We start from the raw sequence: 22429 nt of genomic DNA, 5'->3' as shown, positions 1-22429 counted from the left end.
CTCCAAGAGCAGCTAGTGGAGGTGAGGGAACTCCCATGACGCTAGAGTCCGAGGCGCCTGCTCCCTCCTTTTTTCAGATCTCTTCTAGGCAACTAACACACGCAGATGCACACACACGCGCGCACGAACACACATAGAGGCTTCTGAAAAATACTCCCTCTGTCAACTAATATAAGAATCGATCTAAACGTTCTTATATTAGTTGACAGAAGGAGTAGATGCTAGCCCATTAGAGAAGGACCAAAAATATAGGCATGGCAAATTGAAGTGCTTAGGCATTGGAGAGGCCATTCTCTGTTGTTGTCGAACTGGAACAGGAATCACGTGAAGGCCATGGCGCACCAGCCATTACTGCTTCGTTTTCCCAGATCTCTCGGGGACAGTTTGTCAGGATCTTGCATCCTTGTGCCGTCACATACTGCAATGATACAGTGCGTTATTAGTGTGGAAATGAAGAACAATTGGTAAAGGGAAATGCAATATGGATGCTACAGAAATGAATGTTGAGCTTGGCTCATGTAACTTTTACTAATTTGATAAAGAGAACATCTGCATTAGAATTGGGTGCTTGCAGTACATTACATTTACATGGAAATCAAACAATGTGGAATCTATACTAACATTGCTTCCAGAAAATCTTCTATTTCACTGTGAGCATAACATAGATGTAAAGTTGAGTTTGGCTCTTGTTACTTTTACTAGAGAAAGAGAACTAGCAGTTAATATATCTGCATTAGAATAGGGGTTGTTTGCAGTACAGTTTGATTTACTTGGAAACCAACAATCAAGATGACCAATTGCACCCTGCCTATGCAACGACACAATACCACAAAGACATCGAGGATGCATACAGTCAATATGATTAAAAATAAGGAGAAGAAAAAAAAAGAGAGACGATGCACCTAACGACATAAAACAGATAATATAATGTATTTGCATTATTTTCTACATACTACTCCCTTTGTACCATAATAATTGTAGTTGAGGAGAACTAGTTTAGTTCTTCCAGAACAGATGCCTTCTAAGCAAATGGTTTTTTAGGCTATCTACGGAAACTGAAGGAATGTGGTTTCAAATACTTAAGAATAAATACTTACATTCAAAAACTTTAGCACAGGTTAAAGTTAGACCAGAGGATTCTCCTTTCTGGAAAGGTCTAATGAAGGTAAAGGTGACCTTTTTCCAGCGGGTAAGATATGTAGTTGGGGATGGTGCATCAACAAGGTTTTGGGAGGACACTTGGTTGGGAGACACTTCTTTAGCCCTTCAATACCCAACTTTATATAACACTGCCCAACGTAAAGATGAATATGTTGTCACGGTACTTCAATCCATACCTGTTAACATGCAATTTAGGAGAACTTTAGTTGGACCACGGTGGAACACATGGTTACATCTGGTCAGAAGGCTAATGCAGATGCAGTTATCTAACCAGACAGATACTATTCGTTGGACTTTGGTTACCAACGGAGTATTCTCAGTTAAATCCATGTACACTGATCTCATTAATAATGGACCAATATCTAGATCATTACATATATGGAAAATCAAGGTGCCCCTAAGGATTAAAATTTTCATGTGGTTCATACACAAGGGTGTGGTATTAATCAAAGATAATTTAACAAAACGAAGATGGAGAGGCAGGGTGAATTGTTGTTTTTGTGGGCAAAATGAAACAATTAAACATCTTTTCTTAGATTGTCCTCTTGCAAAACTTCTATGGCGCACCTTACATATAGCTTTTAATATATCTCCACCTACATGTATGAATTCGCTATTCCCAACGTGGCTCAGTGGAGTGGACGACAGAATATCAAAACTTATTACAATTGGAGTCTGTGCGTTATTTTGGGCTATATGGAATACTAGGAATGACATGATTTTTAATGGCAAGAATTTCAACAACTTTTTGCAGGTTATTTTCAGAGCAACGTCCTGGATCCGTATGTGGTCGTTACTCAGTCATGTGGAATCCAGGGATCTTATGGATATTGGGTGCAACCGATGGGAGACGGCCTCTCGGGTTATCTTCAACCGATTTGGATGGCGTGCTAATAATAGGCTAGGTGTATAGGCATCGTAGTCTGTTATCAGTTAAGCCGGATGTGGGATTTATTTGTTTAATTTTTGTATTCAGATCCAGATATTTGTGGACATCAGACACATTTTCATTTATTATCAATAATATGGCTGCATGCATCGATTGATGCAGAGGCCGGGGGCTCGTTTCCTCCTTTTCAAAAAAAACTACAATTATTATAGTACGGAGGGAGTATAAGTTATCCATTACAAGTAGGAGTCACTAGTAGAAAAATGGCTTTTTGTCCCGGTTCGTAAGGGCCTTCTGTCCCGGTTTTGGAACCGGGACTAAAAGGTCGTTACTAATGCCCTCGGCCTTTAGTCCCGGTTCTTACACCAACCGGGACAGATGGGCCTCCACGTGGCCGGTGCGGCGAGCCCGGGCAGGGGGGCCTTTAGTCTCGGTTGGTGACACCAACCGGGACCAAAAGGCATCCACGCGTCAGCATTTCAGGTGATGGGTTTTTTTGAAAGGGGGGGTGTTAGGGGGTTTTGGGGGGGTTAATTTAGGGGTTTCATATATTGTGTTCGCTAGCTAATGAATAGAGAGAAGTGTCCTCTCTTATCTTCGTGCTTGGTCGACGCTGCATACTATACGTATAGAGAGGACTAGACACGCTAGCTAGTAAGCAAATGAAGGAAACAGAAGATCGTCATGAACATATGCATACAAAGAGAAGTGATATCGACCACCTCTCCTTCTCTGAGAGATTAGTCGAACAACAAGTTCTCGTATATCTATCCGACACTACTGGCTACATATATACAATATAATTATCTCTTACAATATAATCTCCTAATTAAAATTCAACCGATTAGGGTTCACATGGTATTCTCCGTCTTTAGCGATCACGTGGTCAAGAAAGAATGCCGCCAATTCCTCTTGAATTCCTCGCATACGATCTGCTGGTATGAGTTCATTCCGCATCCGATATATCTAATTTGAAGAAGGGGGTCAATACATATATATGAATAAATGAAACTGAACACAAATGATGGTAATAAAATAAAATTGTGAATTTTATTATTTACGCACGTCATATTGTTTGTCAGAGTAGCCCCGCTCACAGATCGTGTGGCGGATGGACTCGCAAATGTAGTATCCACAGTAATCATTCCCTAGTTCCTGCCACAACCACTTTACAAGAAATAGAGGTCAGTCAAACTGATAGTTAGCAAGCATGCTAAATGGTATTGATGAAACTAGCGCTTGAATCACTAGGAGATGCGTGGAACATGCTACTATAGTACTTACTTTCGGGTGTCTAAATTGCAGCTTCTTCGGCAGTCCCGGAGTTTTTGAGGTGAATTTCTTCCAAACCCTGCCAGGCAAAGAAAACAATTACTTGATATCAGGAAATGAACAAAGTTACCGATATGGTGCGATAATGATCGATTTAACTTACCTGTGTAGAATTTCAGTCATGTCCGCATACTCGTTGGGATCTTTTCGTCTCGAGTCTAAGACGGTTACTAGTCCCTGCTCAAGCTTAATCTCTAGGAGAATATAGTGGAAGCTGCGCATGCATGCATAACTCATCAATTACATTACTATAACCTTGACTAATAAGGGAAACCGAATATGCACAAGACAGTAACACTCACTGGAATTCGTAAGGGAAGAGTATTATAGCTTTGTTTTGATTCAATACAAACGATTGTAGCAGGTTGGCCTAGGTATCTTTGCCCTGAAATTTAATCATAAATTCATCTACGAGATTTGTGTTAATGAACCCAATATCACCGATTTGTGTTTTCTTCAATTCGATGATCTTCAATCTGCATATAATATAGTGAGGATAATTAAAAATACATGCAATGAAAGAGCTGACCTATTTATATAGACTTAATGACAGAAGTAGTACTACTTACAGGCAGTAGCAAGTGATCATTAATTTATCGAGGGCTAGGAGATTGAAAAACGGGAAGAACTCCTCAAATGGAACCATCAACAGTTCAAGTCCAACGAGGTCATGCTCCTTTCTAACTCTCAGCGTCAAAATATTACCCCCCCAGACTCTTTGCAAGTTTTCATGTACCAATCATGGAATCTTCGCATCATCGTTGTTAGAGATCTTTCATCTTTGATGAGAGGCTTCCCGTACACGTATTTGTGTTCGTCCACCTCCAATAAATCAAAATGTGCATCATCGGGCAGGTAATCTGCAGGATTGGTACCGGGCAACAAGATCCCCGGATGATTAGCGACGATATCGCTAGACACCTTGAGCGGGGGGAACGATTGGTTTGCTTGTTCGCCGAGCTGGGCAACTTTTTTCCCAGCTCGTCGTTCTGCTAACCTTTGATCACTCACAGTACTTCCCGACCGTTGCGCTTTGATAAATGACTTTGTAATAATGCGCTCATAGTTGCCTTTCGTCGGAGACTTTGGTGGTTTCTTTAGGGCAGCCAGAGTACGCTTTGCTTTGACCTGATCTATGTTCTCCTCCGGAGGTGGATGTTTTTTTGCTTTCACCCCTTCAAAGAAGTTCTTCACTTCCGCTTCCACGATCTTCGTGATTTCCTCCTGGCTCCTCTCGTATGGTAACTTCTCTGGAGTCTTCAGAGAAGGACCGTATCTGTATTGCCTGGCTCTCGCTGTAGTGCTAGACGCCGGAGCAGACGGAGCGGCTGCGGCTGTCTTTCCTTTCTTACGAGGCGAAGGAGAAGGACGACGCGCCGGAGGAGCCGGAGCGGCTGTGACGCCCTCGGCTTAATCGTACGCTAATCATACACGCAAATGCGTACGATCAAACCCAAGGACTCACGGGGAGATATCACAACACAACTATAGACACAAACAAAATAACATCAGCTTCATATTACAAGCCAGGGGCCTCGAGGGCTAGAATACGAAAGCTCGATAAACACACGAGTCAACGGAAGCAACAAATATCTGAGTACAGACATAAAACATGGGGTGCCTTAGAGAAGGCTAGCACAAAAGATACAACGATCGAACGAGGCGAGGCCTCCTGCCTGGGAACCTCCTAACTACTCCTGATCATCAGCGGCCTCCACGTAGTAGTAGGCACCATCGGGGGAGCAGTCGTCGGTGGCGGGGACCTCCATCTCCTGGGCTCCATCATCTGGTCGCAGCAAACGGATCAAGGGGACAAGGGGGGAGCAAAGTAGCGGTGAGTACTCATCCAAAGTACTCGCAAGTCTTACATCAGAACTATTCTAATTATGCACCAGTATCAAAGAAGGGGGTTATATGTGGACTGACTGCAGCAATGCGAGAATAGAGAGAGAAGGCCTAGTCCTATCGAAGACTAGCATCTTCAGGGTCTTGCAGCAATAGACGAGAGTAGAACAGGGGTAACACATTAATAGTCATATTGTAGCAGCAATATTAAAGTGAGGTCACGCATAAAGATCCTCCCTCGACTCCCTGCGAGGAAGCAATCCCGAGGCAAACTAATTCCAGTTAAGTAACAATTGTAGTTGTATAAGATCGGGGCACAACTCCAAGTCGTCCTGTAACCGTGGACACGGCTATCCGAATAGTTAATTTTCATCCCTGCAGGGGTGCACCACATGTCCCGTCACGCTCGATAACACTCTGGCCGGACATACTTTTCTGGGTCCTGCCCGGCCTCGGAATATCGACACGTCGCAGCCCCACCTAAGACTAATCAGAGAGGCCAGCCCGCCGGTCTAAATCCTAAGCACAAAGGGTTCATGGGCCCAGTTCCCCTTCACGCTCCTGCACGTGGCGTGGGCGGCCGACGTCAGTCCTAGCATCCCTTAATCACAAGCGCGATGCATCTCGGGACCACTCGGGTGCGCGCCGCTACACTGCTGGCATCTGAAAAGCTTCGGCTGATACCGCGACGCCGAGTACCCATAATTCTTCCCGCGTAGCCGGTTAGTGCGAAAAGGTCTCCGACCAACCCAGATCAAATACCCAAATCCATTAGCATTTTAATTAGGCCAACAACACAGTCTCGCGGGAATCCACCCGTCTTACAACTAATCACCAAGATCCCAGTAACATGGTTGAGTAACTGTGTGGTTGTAACATCGGGGGGAATCCGAGGAATCACCCTCGTTGGATCCCGAATGATGTACCCGTCAAGGTGGGCTTAGAGGAATCACCCTCGGGGGTCCCACACTTGCGGGGTTGCACGACAGAGACGTCATCGGGAATGGTGAAAGAGGAATCTCCCTCGATAACCACGACCGACTAGCTATACTACAGAGATATCATCAGGAGTACTTAGCGAGGTGTCACCCTCGGTACCCGATAGTATCGCTGTAGCGTCGTACAACGAAGGGGGTGAAAGTGTTGTGTCGGGTCTGGCTCGTCGATCAGAGATCGAGATTTGAAAACAAGCGGGGCAACTGAGCTACGGGGTCAGAGGGGATGACTGCTCCACCTATACTAAGCAGATTAAAAGTACATGACTGAAAGTAGCAGTTCATCAAAAACAGGCTATGCATCAGATATAGGAGCTAACTACAACAGTAGCAAAATACTAATGCAACCAGTAGGAAGAAAGACATAGGCGATATAGGAATGATCAAGGGGGGTTTGCTTGCCTTGCTGCTCTGCGGCAAAGGACTGATCGGCAGGGTCGTAGATGTACGCCGCAGCAGCGTCAGTCTCGGGGTCTACCGGTAAGAAGAGGGGGAAGAAACAATAAATAATAGCACCAATGCAACGCAAGGCATGACATGGAAAGATGCAGGCTAGATATAAGCTAACGCAGCAACATCCGTCATAGACGGGTCGGAAGAATATTTGACGACATTTTCCGGATCTCGGGCTACTACCGGTTATACTGAAAACGATGGAAAAGTTCCATGTTTGCTATGCTGGGGACGCGTGACAGACGAACGGACCGTGTATCCGGGTTCGTCTCGCTTTGCTGATCAACTTTCATGTTGAAAATATTTTGATCTGACTTACGGATTATTTTATATTAATTTTCAAAGTTTTATTAATTATTTAGAAATTAAAAACAGATTTAAAAGATTTAATAAAATCCCATTATGACATCATCGCGATGTCATGCTGACATCAACATTTGACCGGTCAACTGACCAGCGGGTCCCGAACGTCATAGGCACAAGTTTTATTTAAGATTAACTATTATTTAAACAGATTAATTTAGTGGGGGACCCGCGTGTCATTCTCTAATTATGTTAATTAATTAATTTAACTAAAATATCTATTTAACTAATCCATTAACTCATTAATTAATTATTATATCAATTAATTAGTTATTTAATAAATACATATATCTTTATTATTATTATTTGCTTTCATTTTCCCTACTAATTTTAAATGTTTTAAGGGCGGCGGCCCCGTATGTCATTGAGACATCGATTACGCAAAAACAATTACACGCACACGCACTCGATGCACACATATATATATACGTACGTACATACATCCATTATATCATACATACATACATATTTAAGTTCGTACATACATATCCTCGCACATACATACACCTTCACCTATACGTACACACATATATATTCATGCATACATACATACGATTATACATATATATTTCTTTTTTTTCATTTTTGTTCCTTACATACAAAAACGCACGTCACAGAGGGGCGCCGGATCAATGGAGAAAGAGGAGAGGGGGCTCACTACTCCTGTAGGGGAGGGGCAGCGGGCGCGAGGAGGCCGTTGCGGTGGTGCTGGTGGTGGCCGGTTGGAGTAGCGATGGCCGGCGACGTCGAGGTGGAGAAGGGGAGCCGGCGAGGGATTCGGCGGCGGGGCGGTGTAGTGGAGGCGGGGCGGCCTGGCAAGGAGGAGGCACCGGAGGGAGCTCGGTCGCGGTGCAAGGGCCGGCCGGCGCAGGCCTCGGCCCGGGGCGAGCGGAGGGAGGCCGAGGCGGGGCCGCCACGACCGGCGAGGCCCCGACCGAGGTGCCGATGGGGTGGGGCAGCTGGGGGGGGGGGGTCGCCGGGGCACCGTCGGTGTAGGAGCCCGACGGGGGGGGGGGGGGGGGGGGCGCCGGCGGGAGGAACTGGGAGGGAGGAGGCGACGTGGGAGAGAGGATCTGGGAGGAGGGGAGGTGGAGAGGAGGGGGGCGACGGGATGGGATCTGGCGTGGGATGGGGCTCGGTTCGTGGGGGAGGGAGTGTCGGTGGGGATGGGGGGGCCGAGACGAGGGAGTGGGGGGCGCTGTCGTGTGGGTGGGGTGGGGCCGCGAGGGGAGGGGAGTGGCGGCGCCAAGGGGGAGGGGAGGGAGTAGCGAGGGGAGGGGTCTGGTCGCCAGGGGGAACTAGGGTTTGCGGGATGGGGGTGGGTGGCCGGCTGGGCCTTGAGCCCAGTTGGGCCACGGGGTGGGGTTGTTCTTTTTTTTTTATTACTACTTATTCTAATCCCTTTTTCTTTATTCTATTCTTATTTACTTTCTTTCATCATTTATTATTTATACTTTTAGTCCTTTCTTTTGTTTATTTATCTTCATTTACTATATCTCTTTACTTACTTTGTTAAAGCCCCTTTTCTTAATATATCGGGATCATCAATGATTCCAAAAGTACCCGACTTGATATTATAATTTGTTAGGGAATCTTTATAACTCCCCGACGTTGTTATCTCAACAACATAAAAATCTTTTCACGTTTGACTTAATCCCGAAGCTTCGAATTATGATTCGGTTTCAACCATCACGAGAACATTGATAAAGTTAACGGTGACGTGGCATCATTAGCGCAGGATCACTGTAGCTTAATTACAATAATCACTGTAGCAAAAGTCGAGGATGTCACAATTCTCCCCTACTAACAAGAATTCTCGTCCCGAGAATTAAGAGGTAGAGGGAAAAAGCCCGGGGTATTCATCACGAAGATGATCCTCGCGTTCCCAAGTGGCTTCATCTTCAGAGTGATTTGACCACTGCACCTTAAGGAACTTGGTGACCTTGCGACGAGTCTTATATTCAGCTTGGTCGAGAATGCGGACCGGATGCTCTTTATAAGAGAGGTCTTGTTGTAGCTCAAGCATATCGTGATCCACTGCTCGAATAGGGTCCTTGAAGCAGCGACGGAGCTGAGAAACATGGAAGACATCGTGAACCTGAGAAAGGTTCGCCGGCAGTTCCAATTGATAAGCCACTCTTCCACGCCTTTCGAGAACAGTGAAAGGACCAATATAACGAGGAGCTAACTTGCCCTTGATTCCGAAACGGTGTGCACCTCTCATTAGTGTGACACGAAGATAAGCCTTTTCGCCAGGTTGATAGACCATATCTTGATGATGACGGTCATACTGACTCTTCTGACGAGACTGAGCAGCCTTCAGATTCTCATGAATAATACGGACTTGATCTTCGGCATGTTGAATAATATCCGGACCGAAGAGTGATCGGTACATTGAACGGTGGCTCGAGAATTTCATACGAAGACAAGTATAAGGGATACCTTGGAATCAAAGATGTACAGGAGAGTCAGGTTTCAATCCTGTGGAACTTTGGGTTATGGGTCCACCATGTGGCCCGAAAGTAGGCCGAGGGATGACATACTATACGGTCTTGGTAGCAAGACATGTCAGAGGGTAACCTGTCAGTAATGTTGGTAACAACGTCAGTACCAAGGGCGGGGAACGAATAGAACCATTTTCCTGCTCGTTGAAACGAGGCGGACCAATAGGCAAGGCTCTCGTCCACCGGTGGCTACCAGAATGTTATCCATAATAGTAGCAGAGTCTTACCGACAGAGTCGTAAACCAAGAATTTTACCTAAGCAGGGAATTAACACTGCTTAGATAAGTTATGCCACAATAAAAATCAAACAGACCAATGGGAGGGAAAATGTGTTCACACACACACAAGTATTAGAGTATACCATTCCCGAGGAAATCATAGAGTATGGTATACATGATAGGTCATCCAGCACATAACCATCTTGGTAAAGAGACAAGAAGAATCAACATGTTTATCCATACCATGCGGTTTGGATAATTGATCAGGAACAATTTAGCATCGCGCTTCCAATGTTCCTGTTGAATTTAGACTACCACATCCGTGCTTTGGGGTAGCATCGACATGGTCATGAGATAAAGGTTGGACTTATGGATATACAAAAAGGAACCAGGAGGGACAACTTACAAAGCTAAGTCATACAATTTCCTCATGGTAGAATGGCGAACCTTACATATGGAAGGATTTATAACAATAGGTCCTCCGACCCAGTGTGCCAGACAAGACATCACTGTACCGGTTTACCTAAAGACCAAAGTTATAATTATTGGGAAAATGTCACAACCATCATATCTGCCCGAGGTTCAGATCTGGTTGGTGTTAGCATTCCTCAGACTCAAGATACCTGAGAAGAAAAGATGATGATGTCGGATTCTCAGTGTATGAACTTCACAAGTAATCCTTGAATCATGAGTTTGATTGTAAGACATATGAGCACAATGTCAAGACATTCGTGCCCACAAAGAATTCTTACGCCAAAATGTAACTGAGTTCTGATTTTGAGAACCATCACCGAGGATGTCAAGGTTCCATGTGTAAGTCTGGATTAGTTCTTATGAAGGAACTTCTTTTCCCTTGATCAAATCAGTCAGTGGCTTCGCGTGCTAGGAGAAATTATATGAAGTGAAGATAACAAATCTTCAAAACATATAACACTTCGCACATGCGTGAATGATTTGGTATTTCCCAAGAGGAAGCGAAACAAAACTTTCACGTATTCACGGTGGAAAGAGTGCACGTGAACTTTGGGAAAATACACTTCTACTATCCACATATTCTTCATGAGCTAGGCACAAGGATAATGATTTCAAGAGCTTCATCGTGGAACATAGAGAAGTTCAGGGTGTGGCCGATGTGCTCAACAACAATCCCTCAAAATTTTGATAGCCAAAATTATAATATCAAAGAGATAGCATTTGTCAAATCAAATGGTATAATGTCGTATGCTCGAGGGAACAACAACAATTAAACATTGGTCGAAGGATGCACTCGGAAATACGGGTTGAGTAGCACAACCAATGCTAAAATGATGAGTCAACACCCAACACACCAAGAAGGAAAGAATCAGTTGTTAACCTCAAGGGGATAGGGTTGACAGAAGTATGGGGAAGCTTCGGCAGGTCGTTTGCTGCGATCTGCTTCTCGTTCCTCTAGCCCTTGTACCCTTTCGTGCAGCGCTTGCAGTTGGCTATGCTCCACTTTCTTCCTCCTCTCCTGGGTTTTGTAACCCGTGCGTCCGAAAACCCAGTGTTCCACGGAAGGGAGCCTGGCGTGCCTCGTGTCCGTCCAGGGTGCTCAGGATTCCCGAGGGCCATTGTGAGCTCGTCCTTCTCTCTGTCTGGAACGAACGTCCCTTCCTGTGCTGCGGCGATATAGCGCCGAAGCTTCGTGACGGGTATTCGCAGTTGCTCTTCCGTCCAAACGCACTTCCCTGATATAGGGTCCAAGGATCCGCCAACCCCGAAGAACCAAGTCCGACAACGGTCTGGCCATCTCAATGTCTCTGGTTCGACCCCTTTAGCAATCAGGTCATTCTGAGCCTTGTCCTACAAAGGTCGGGCTTTGAGGTAACCACCTGACCCCGTGCGATGGTGATGCTTCTTCTTCGCAACATTTTTCTTATTTGTCGTTGACATCTTCTTACTCTTTTCCGATGTCTTGTGGGCCACAAATGCGGGCCATTGATCTATGATCTTCTCAAACCAGCCGGTGAATTCTGGTGTCTCTTCTTTGTCGACAAACGTTTTCAGCTCATTCTTCCACCTCCTGAATAGTTCTGCCATCTTCTTAAGAGCATGAGACTTGATCAATTCCTCTTTAACTGGCTTCTCTGGATCCTCCTCTGGCGGTAGGGTGAAATTTGCCTTAAGCGTTGTCCGAAGATCTTCTTTCTGCATATCGGAGACATAAGACGTCGGCACCTCAGGGTCTTCCTTCTTTGGCTTTATCCATTGCTGGATAATGATCGGGATCTTGTCCCTAACAAGAACCCCGCACTGAGCACGAAATGCAACCCTTGTCCGGATGGGTTCAATCGGCTTGCCATCGCACGCGATTGATGTGATCTCAAACCTTTCATCCGAGCGCAACTTTTTCTTCGGGCCTAGTTTCTTTACCGAAGTTGAGCTCAATCCGGAAGGCTAGAGAAAAAAAGAAGAAAGACGAGAGTTAATTAATATGTGTACATATGAAAACAATGAATGCATCAATTAACTAGTCAACACAGGCTTAACTAATATATATATACCTAGCCGGACTCGGTTCGGTCACCGGAGCCGTCATCACGGTCTCCTTCTTGTACCTCCATTGGGTCACCGGAGCCATCATGAACATAGCCCTCTTCTTGTACCGGCATTAATGGGTCACCGGAGCCATCATGAACATAGTCCTCTTATTCACCCGGTCCTTCCTGACCATCGGTGTCGTAGAGAAACGATGCAATGACATCACTTCCTTGTGCGATTATCTCCCCCAACATCGCTTCTGTTGCTTCGTCTCGGGAGTGATCCATAGTTTCTGCAAATATTTACAACATGTCAATTATTATTCAAACATGATACAGATGGATATATATTAGTGGCAAATGTAGAACTAGCTAGCTAATCACAATAAGGAATCATGTTAGTGGCCTCGACGCTGCTTCTCTAGGGTTTGGGGTGGCCTAGACAATGCTTCAAGGGTTTGGGGTGGCCTCGACACAACGCTTCAAGGGTTTGGGGTGGCCTCGACGACAACGCTCTTTTAACTTGGTAAATTTGGGTGGCCTCGAGAGAGTTTGTCGGGTAGGGGCGCGGAGGGAAGGGGTAGGAGACCAACATCGTTTTTTCTCTAGGGTTTGGGTGTCCTCGAGAGTTTTGGTCGAGCGAGAGGGCCGAGGGGGGTGCTCCCGTGGTATAAGTTATCACGGTCGAGAGTGGGTATATATATCGACCGCCCCTCATGTCGAAGTTATCCGGGAGGGGGTTATATCGACAATGACGCGACATACATATACATGGGAAATAATGTTATCGGGGAGGGGGTATATCGGTACCCCCCCTCATGTTGAAGTTTGATCGGGAGGGGGTATATCGACAACGACATACCCGATAAAAAATAAGAAGACAAAAGAAGAAATAAAAAGAGGAGAAGAAGAAAGGAATAGAAGAGAAGCAATCGAAGAAAAAAAGAAGAAAAAAATGAGAAGAAGAAAGGAATAGAGGAGAAAGAAGAAAAATAAACTTTTTCTTCTTTCTCCTCTATTCCTTTCTTCTTCTCCTCTTATTTTTATTCTTTTTTCCTCTTCTTATTTATTTCTCCTCTTCTTCCTCTCCTCTTCTTCTCCTTTCTTCCTCTTCTTATTTTCCTTTTTCTCCTCTCATTCTTTTTCTTCTTCTTCATTATCTTCCTAGCTATATATAATACTTTTCTAAAAATGTAACTTTTGCATATATAAATTTTTTTCTTCTTCTTCCTTCTTCCTTCTTCCTTCTCTTCCTTCTTTTCCTAAATATATAAAACTTTTCTAAAAATGAAACTAACCTAAAATGTACTAAATCAGAGAACATATATAGATAAAACTAACCTAAAATGTACCCAAATGTACTAAAAATCTAACTTTTATATGCACAGAGAACATACATACATATATACATTTTTATAAAAAAGCAAAGAACAAATCATCATTTATATGAACAAAAAATCCTAAAAAAGACATATAATCATATATACACACATACATATGCTCACACATATACACATAATCTGGAAAAAAAATTATATAATCTAAAAACCAAAGGAGAGGACAGGGTGGGCGGCGCCGGCCTGATCAAGGAGAGGCACGACGCCGGCGTCGGTGTAGAGGGCGGCAACGACAGCGTGGTGGGGGCAGGGGCGATGGCGATCGACGGGGCAAAGGGCGGCGACGACGTCGACGGCGCGGGTAGGGGCACGGTAGAGGCACGGCGAGGGAGCGCGGCGTGGTCGGGGGCAGGGGCGACGACGGCGTGGTCGGGCCGGGCAACGGCGGCGTGGTCGGGGGCAGGGGCGACGACGGCGAGCTCGGGCAGCCTAGCGGCGTCGTCGGAGGGATCGAAGAACTGACGAAATTTTCACAAGTGCTAGCTTATATAGCAAAGCCATTGGTACCGGTTGGTGCCACCAACCGGTACCAATGCCCCCTTTAGTCCCGGTTGGTGCCACCAACCGGGACCAAATGTCACTTTTCAGCAACCCAAAGGGCGGGAAGCGGCGGCCTTTGGTCCCGGTTGGTGGCACAAACCGGGACTAAAGGTCACTTTTCTGCAGCCCAAAGGGCGGGAAGCGGCGGCCTTTGGTCCCGGTTGGTGCCACGAACCGGTACCAATGCACCCCCTTTAGTCCCGGTTGGTGCCACGAACCGGTACCAATGCACCCCCTTTAGTCCCAGTTGGTGCCACCAACCGGGACCAATGCACCCCCTTTAGTCCCAGTTGGTGCCACCAACCGGGACCAAAGGCTGCCCGCGTCGCGGCCAAAGTTTAGTCCCACCTCGCTAGTTGAGAGGGCCGCGGAGTGGTTTATAAGCCCCACTGCCGCACCCCTCTCGAGCTCCTCTCCAGTGCACGCTTACGGGCCTACTTGCTACTGCTTTGTCTAATGGGCCTTCTGGGCCTACTGCGGGCCTGAATCATGGCCCATGGATGGGTTTCTAGTCGTATTCAGGCTGTGGTGGCCGAGTTGGTGGCAACTTTTTTATTTTTTCCCAGTTTTTTTTTTCTTTTTTGCTTTATTTATTTTGTTTTGTTTCTACTTACAACAAAATACTTATTTATTTTATTTTATTTTGTTTATAATTACTTATTAATTTTATTTTATGATAATTCTTTTTGCTATTAAAGTTTCTAACAAAAAAAGTTCTTTATGAAAAATCTTTTTTGCTTTTAATGACTTTGAACAGAAAATACTTTGATAATTTTAGGTGCATGAATTTTATATAATTTTAGTTTCAATAATACTAGAAGTTGCTTATAATGTTTTGAACAAAAAATACTTTGATAATTTTAGTTCACAAATTTTATTTATGTTATTAAAGTTTTTTTTGTTTCTACTTATCTATTTTATTAAAGTTTATATTATTTTGTTTCAAATTACTTATTTATTTTATTTTATTTTGTTTCTGACTTCATTTGTTATTTTTCATTTACTGATTATTTTGAGCTATAAGACCATGAAATTGTAAAGCATTTGAAATGAACTCTGAAAAAGTTCCAAGTTGGCATGGTATCATAATTTCACCCACATAGCATGTGCAAGAAAGTAGAGAGGCTTACGACAAAAACTGGATGCACTTCGTGTACAAAACAGACAATCTCCTTCGAAGTAGGAGGGTTTCATACGGAAACTCGTCTGTTACAAAGGGATTTCAAATTTTTTGAACTTATTTGAACCCCCTTGTTTTTCTGTGTTCAAAATGCACCATTCAAAGACACATCATCAATTTACAACCCTTTCCGACTTCATTTGTTATTTTCATGCATTTACTGATTGTTTTGAGCTATAAGACCTGAAAACCATTTGAAATGAACTGTGAAAAGGTTCCAAGTTGGCATGGTATCATCATTTCACCCACATAGCATGTGCAAGAAAGTAGAGAGGCTTACGACAAAAACTGGATGCACTTCGTGTACAAAACAGACAATCTCCTTCGAAGTATCAGGGTTTCATACGGAAACTCGTTTGTTACAAAGGGATTTCAATTTTTTTGAACTTATTTGAACCCCCTTGTTTTTATGTGTTCAAAATGCACCATTCAAAGCCACATCATCAATTTACAACCCTTTCTGACTTCATTTATTATTTTTCATGCATTTACTGATTATTTTGAGCTATAAGACCATGAAATTGAAAAGCATTTGAAATGAACTGTGAAAAGGTTCCAAGTTGGCATGGTATTATCATTTCACCCACATAGCATGTGCAAGAAAGTTGGATTTTATTTTTTGAACTTATTTAAACTCCCTTGTTTTTCTGTGTTCAAAATGCACCATTCAAAGCTGTAAGACCATGAAGTTGCTGAAAAGCATTTGAAATGAACTCTGAAACCAAAGTACATACATAGTTCTCCAGAGCATTAAAACCAAAGTACATACATAGTTCTCATTGAACAACATATAGCGCTCCAGAGCATCTAATTAAACCATACATTGAAATTATGTAAAACATTTCAATGCAAAAACAAATGCGATCATAACCGCAACCAAGGTAACAACTGATCCAACTGCATAATGATACCAAGACTCGGTATGAATGGCGTATTTTCTAATCTTTTTAATCTTCAACCGCATTGCATCCATCTTGATCTTGTGATCATCGACGACATCCGCAACATGCAACTCCAATATCATCTTCTCCTCCTCAATTTTTCTTATTTTTTCCTTCGAGTAATTGTTTTCTTCTTCAACTAAATTTAACCTCTCGACAATAGGGTCGGTTGGAATTTCCGGTTCAACAACCTCCTAGATAAATAAAATCTATGTCACATTGATCGGCATAATTGTCATAAAGAATAAATGAACCAAATAGTTATGAAAAGATAATATATACCACATCTGAATCATAGACAGGACGAGGGCCGACGGGGGCGGATACCAAAACCATCGCACTATATAATAACAAGGAATAATAAAAGTAAGAAAATTAGACAAGTATCTATCTGAGTTAAGAATTTTTTTCTTTCAGAAAGAAGATAAGAACAAGAGGCTCACCACGGTGGTGCCGGCGACGAGATCGGCGCGGGCGATCGACGGCGGTGAAGACGGGGCGGGGACGGGGCGTGACGGACAGCTAAATCTAGACAAATCTCGTTGAAAATGGAGCTCGGAGGTCGAGTTTCGAGAGGAGAAAGCTTAACTAGTGTGGCTCGGGCATTTCATCGAACACCTCATGTGCATAGGAGGTGAACTAGAGCACCCAAATGCCCTCCCCTCGCCGGCTTGACAAAAACAGAGCACTGTGGAGTGCTCTGCCGCGACGGTGGGTATATGTAGGCAAGTTATTTGTCCCGGTTCAAGCCACGAACCGGGACCAATGGTTGTGGGCCAGCAGCGAGGACCATTGGTCTCGGTTCGTGGCTCGAACCGGGACAAATGGTTCCACACGAACCGAGACCAATGCCCACGAGGCCCCGGCCGCCCCCCTGGGCTCACGAACCGAGTCGAATACCCCTCCATTGGTCCCGGTTCTTGAAAAAACGGGACTAATGGACTGGCCAGGCCGAACGATAGCCCTGTTTCTACTAGTGAGTGCACCAATAGTAAACAAAGCGTTATTGTGTAATGCATTTCTTAAGTTGTATTGCTATGTATCAGAAAAGTGCAACCAAGACATACCAGATTACTTTCGATGCGAACACCACCAAAGCTTTTGTACATTTCTATATTTTCCCAATTAAAGAACTTTGAGGAAATTGGGTCATCCCTGGCATGCCTTAGCAAAGCGTCAATGAAATAACAGCCTGGTTCGACCGTAATAACCTGCAATACAGACCACAAGAGCTCAAATGTTTTGTTATACCTATAGATTAGATTCCCACCCACTCTTCTGAACACGGGGGCACAAAGTACATGATCTCTTGTTTCATTACACAAACTACATTTTCCTTCAGTTTTTTTGCTCCACTTTTAGTGACAGAAATATACCAAAAATATAGGAGGATAAGTACATTACGTTAGGAAAGTTCTAAAAGTTTCCTAGTAAGATGACCGTCAAATAGAGAGTGGTTTGTGCACATGCAAGGGTGGGTCTATTTAGTTTATATATGAAAAATAGAAAGACCCAAAAAGAATGCATCTCAAGGCTTTAGAGCATCTCCAACAGCCGCGCAAAAAGGCGTGCGCGCTAAAAAAACGACAGTTTACCGCGCGCGGGACTGAAATGCGCGCTCCAGCAGCGGCGGGAAAACCGCACGCGCGGGAACCGCTAGCGCGCGCGCGAAAAGGCGGCAGCCCGCGCGCCATTTTTGCGGCGCCGCGTCCCGCGCGCCCATAAAAGGCAGCGCGCTGCCCTGCCTCTCGCGCCGCGTTCTCTCTCCCTCTGCCTCTCGCGCCGCCGCTGCGTTCTCTCTGCCTCTCGCGCCGCCGCCGCCGACGACGAGCCACCATGCCGCCGCGCCGCCGTTCTGCGTCGGGCTACCGCGGCGTTCGCCAGCGCCCCAACGGCGGGTTCTACGCCGAGATACGCTCCGGCGATCTCCGGCTGAGCCTCGGCACCTACGACACGGTGCACGAGGCCGCCCGCGCGTTCGACGCGGCGGCGTGGCGCCTAGGCAGGCCGCGACTGCAGATGAATTTCCCGGACGTCCGCACGCTCCAGCATGCGTTAGACCTGGCCCCGCCGCCTCGTCTAAACTCCGCACAAGACCGTGCGGAGCACACTGCGCTGCAGCGCCGCCTCCTCGTCGCCCAGGAGGACGAGCGGGTCATGGCGGAGTGGCGCCGGCACCACCCGGAAGACGTCGCCTACGAGCAGGAATACTGGGAACGGCGCCGCGAGGAGGACACGCGCCGGCGCCGCGAGGAGCGGTTGGACAGACGTCGTCGGAAGGCTTTGGCGTGTGCGCAGGCCGACCTCGTCAATGCAGGCGGGAGGTCCTTCTTCACTGAAGAAGATGAACGTTGGTTTGACATCTGGCTGTCAACCTCCGACGACACCGACGATGATGGTGGTGCAGATAACTGGAGCGACTAGGATTAGTTTTTTTTTATCGAACTATCTACCACCGAACTATCTATCTATGTTTTCGAACTACCTATCTAGTTGCTATCTATGTAAAATAACTTTGTATCTTTTTTATTTAATGCAATCTATTTATTAAAAAAAATTATGCGCGGGCTGCATTTTTGGGCACTGCTGGAGCGGCGCGCGCGCTGCATTATAGCGCGGCTGTTGGAGCCAGCGCTGCGCGACGCGCAAAACCAGGCGACCAGCGCGCGGCAAACTCGTTTTTTAGGTGCGGCGCGAAGCGCGCCTGTTGGAGATGCTCTTATGCCCAATGCTTTCAAAAAAGCAGTTTGCCTATGAATAACTGACAAGAACACAAAAGGGAATAACTTTCAGAAGTGATAAATCCATAGACATCGGAACACACAAACTGAGCACAAGCAATTAACCTATACATGATGATGCACAGTTAAACTATATCCATGAGATCAGGTAAGTGTGAAAAGTAATAACAAGGTTTTCCCAAATGGGGAACACGAAATCTCATTAATATGTGGTTATGCTCTCAAAACAGAATATATTAACACAAGAGCAACTTGGTCACTCGGTAACTTCTCAAACAATTGTGCATATAACTGAAAGAGCATTATGTATGTTGAATAAATTATTGATAAATGTAATTACTTACCATGCCTTTTTTAAGTTCTCTTATGGTCCGCGAGGATCTCAATCCTAGCTCCTTTGGCTTCTCTGAGCCCTATGATCGACAAACAAACATTAGTCTATGTTGAAAAGTAGGTAAGTATGGCATGATTAAACTGGATACAAATATTAATAAAGTCAAAATCTAACCTCAGGGTACCCACCGGGATCATGGGTGTCGATTCCAAGTAAGTGCCCGACCATGAGGCATGAAAACAGCACCCAACCTTTGATTCATCATATCACCAATATCACTGAAATAAATGGTTATGGAAAATAGATAAATCAACATCAAGCTTTACATATTATCATATTGAAATTCAATAAGTACAAATAATTAGCTCTCTCGCACACCCATGGATAATATTTTCTTTCTTTAGAGATTCAAGTATTCTCTGCTCTGCCAGCCTGCAATAAAGTTCATATGACGCTTAGACAATTGAAGACAATATGATAGACAAACAGATGGATAAACAATGTGATTTGGTTAAAGTTAATCAGATTGAGACATTAGGCCAAAAGAGCTAAAAAATAGCTTCCAAATATTTATCAGGAACCCAATTTTACGACACAGGTACAACAGTGAATAATCTTCAAGCACACTTACAATTGTATTCAAATTGTAAAATACTCTGTTAAAGCACAATTATTTCTCAGAAACCATATTTGACAACACAAAAAAAATCATTAGAAATTGCAAGGTCTATAAGTGACGAGCAAGATTTCTTACTTGTGCATATCGATCCATTTTACTCCAGGATGAATATGTGATATCACATCATTTTGAGCCTTAAGGACAGCCTATGAAATACAGTCAGTCTTTTTTTTTTTTAAAAAAAGGAGGAAACGAGCCCCCGGCCTCTGCATCAATCGATGCATGCAGCCATATTATTAAAAATAAACGTAAAGTATGTGTTGTCCACAAATCTCTGAACCTGAGTACAAAAATTACACAAATAAATTGCCCATCCGGCTCAACTGATAACAGACTACGATGCCTATACACCTAGCCTATTATTAGCACGCCATCCAAATCGGTTGAAGATAACCCGAGCGGCCGTCTCCCATCGGTTGCACCCAATATCCATAAGATCCCTGGAGTCCACATGACTGAGTAACGACCACATACGGATCCAGGACGTTGCTCTGAAAATAACCTGCAAAAAGTTGTTGAAATTCTTGCCATTAAAAATCATGTCATTCCTAATATTTCATATAGCCCAACATAACGCACATACTCCAATTCTAATAAGTTTCGATATTCTGTCGTCGACTCCATTGAGCCACGTTGTGAATAACGAATTCATACATGTAGGTGGAGATATATTAAAAGCTATGTGTAGTGTGCGCCAAAGAAGTTTTGCAAGCGGACATTCTAAAAAAAGATGTTTAATCGTTTCATTTTGCTCACAAAAACAACAATTCACCCTGCCTCTCCATCTTCGTTTTTTCAAATTATCTTTGGTTAATACCACACCCTTGTGTATGAACCACATGAAAACTTTAATCCTTAGGGGCACCTTGATTTTCCATATATGTAGCGATCTAGATATTAGTGCATTATTAATGAGATCCGTGTACATAGATTTAACTAAGAATACTCCGTTGGAAGGCAAAGTCCAACGAATAGTATCTGTCTGGTTAGATAGTTGAATCTGCATTAACCTTCTGACCAGATGTAGCCATGTGTTCCACCGTGGTCCAACTAAAGCTCTCCTAAATTGTATGTTAAGAGGTATGGATTGAAGTACTGTGGCAACATAATCCTCTTTTCGTTGGGCAATGTTATATAGAGTTGGATATTGAAGAGCTAGGGGAGTGTCTCCCAACCAAGTATCCTCCCAAAACCTTGTTGATGCACCATCCCCAACTACAAATCTTACCCGCTGGAAAAAGGTCACCTTTACCTTCATTAGACCTTTCCAGAAAGGAGAATCCTCTGGTCTAACTTTAACCTGTGCTAAAGTTTTTGAATGTAAGTATTTATTTTTAAGTATTTGAAACCACATTCCTTCAGTTTCCGTAGATAGCCTAAAAAGCCATTTGCTGAGAAGGCATCTGTTCTTGACTTCTGAGTTTTCAATACCCATACCCCCCTGTTCTTTAGGTCTACATATAATATCCCAACGTGTCAGTCTGTATTTCTTCTTGACCTCATCGCTTTGCCAGAAGAACCGAGACCTATAAAAATCTAGTCTTTTTTGAACCCCTACTGGTATTTCAAAAAAAGACAAGAGAAACATGGGTAGGCTAGTTAACACCGAATTTATTAATACTAGCCTTCCTCCATATGACATAAGCTTGCCCTTCCAACAACTTAGTTTTTTTTCAAATCTATCTTCAATAAATTTCCACTCCTTATTCGTCAGTCGCCTATGATGAATAGGGATCCCAAGATAACTAAATGGTAGTGATCCCATTTCACATCCAAAAAGCTGTCTATAAGCGTCCTGTTCCTCTTTTGCCTTTCCAAAGAAAAATAGTTCACTTTTGTTGAAATTTATTTTTAATCCTGATAATTGTTCAAAAAGACACAATAATAGTTTCATGTTCCTTGCTTTGGCCATATCGTGCTCCATGAAAATAATTGTATCATCCGCGTATTGTAAAATAGACACCCCTCCTTCTACAAGATTTGGTATGAGGCCTCCAACTTGGCCTTTTTCTTTGGCTCTTTGTATTAATATTGTTAACATGTCTCCAACTATGTTAAACAACACTGGGGATAATGAATCACCTTGCCTGAGTCCCTTATGTGTTTGGAAAAAATGACCTATGTCATCATTAACTTTAACACCTACACTCCCTTTTTGGATGAAATTATCAACCTGATTTCTCCATGCATCATTGAATCCTTTCATACGTAAGGCCTGTTGGAGAAAAGACCATTTTACTTTATCATATGCTTTCTCGAAATCCACTTTAAATATAACCCCATCTAGTTTCTTTGTATGGATTTCATGCAATGTCTCATGCAGGACCACAACACCCTCCAAGATATGTCTCCCAGG

At 44.1% G+C, this 22429-nt stretch overlaps 1 pseudogene; it reads right to left on the bottom strand.

The window, feature by feature from the left end:
- Positions 1–271: 271 nt before the first annotated feature.
- The window catches only part of LOC123425082, a 40243-nt pseudogene continuing 18085 nt past the window's right edge, over positions 272–22429 (bottom strand).

Source organism: Hordeum vulgare, chromosome 2H (assembly GCF_904849725.1).
Source record: "Hordeum vulgare subsp. vulgare chromosome 2H, MorexV3_pseudomolecules_assembly, whole genome shotgun sequence".
Lineage (NCBI taxonomy): Eukaryota > Viridiplantae > Streptophyta > Magnoliopsida > Poales > Poaceae > Hordeum > Hordeum vulgare.
This window is presented reverse-complemented; position numbering and strand designations above follow the sequence as displayed.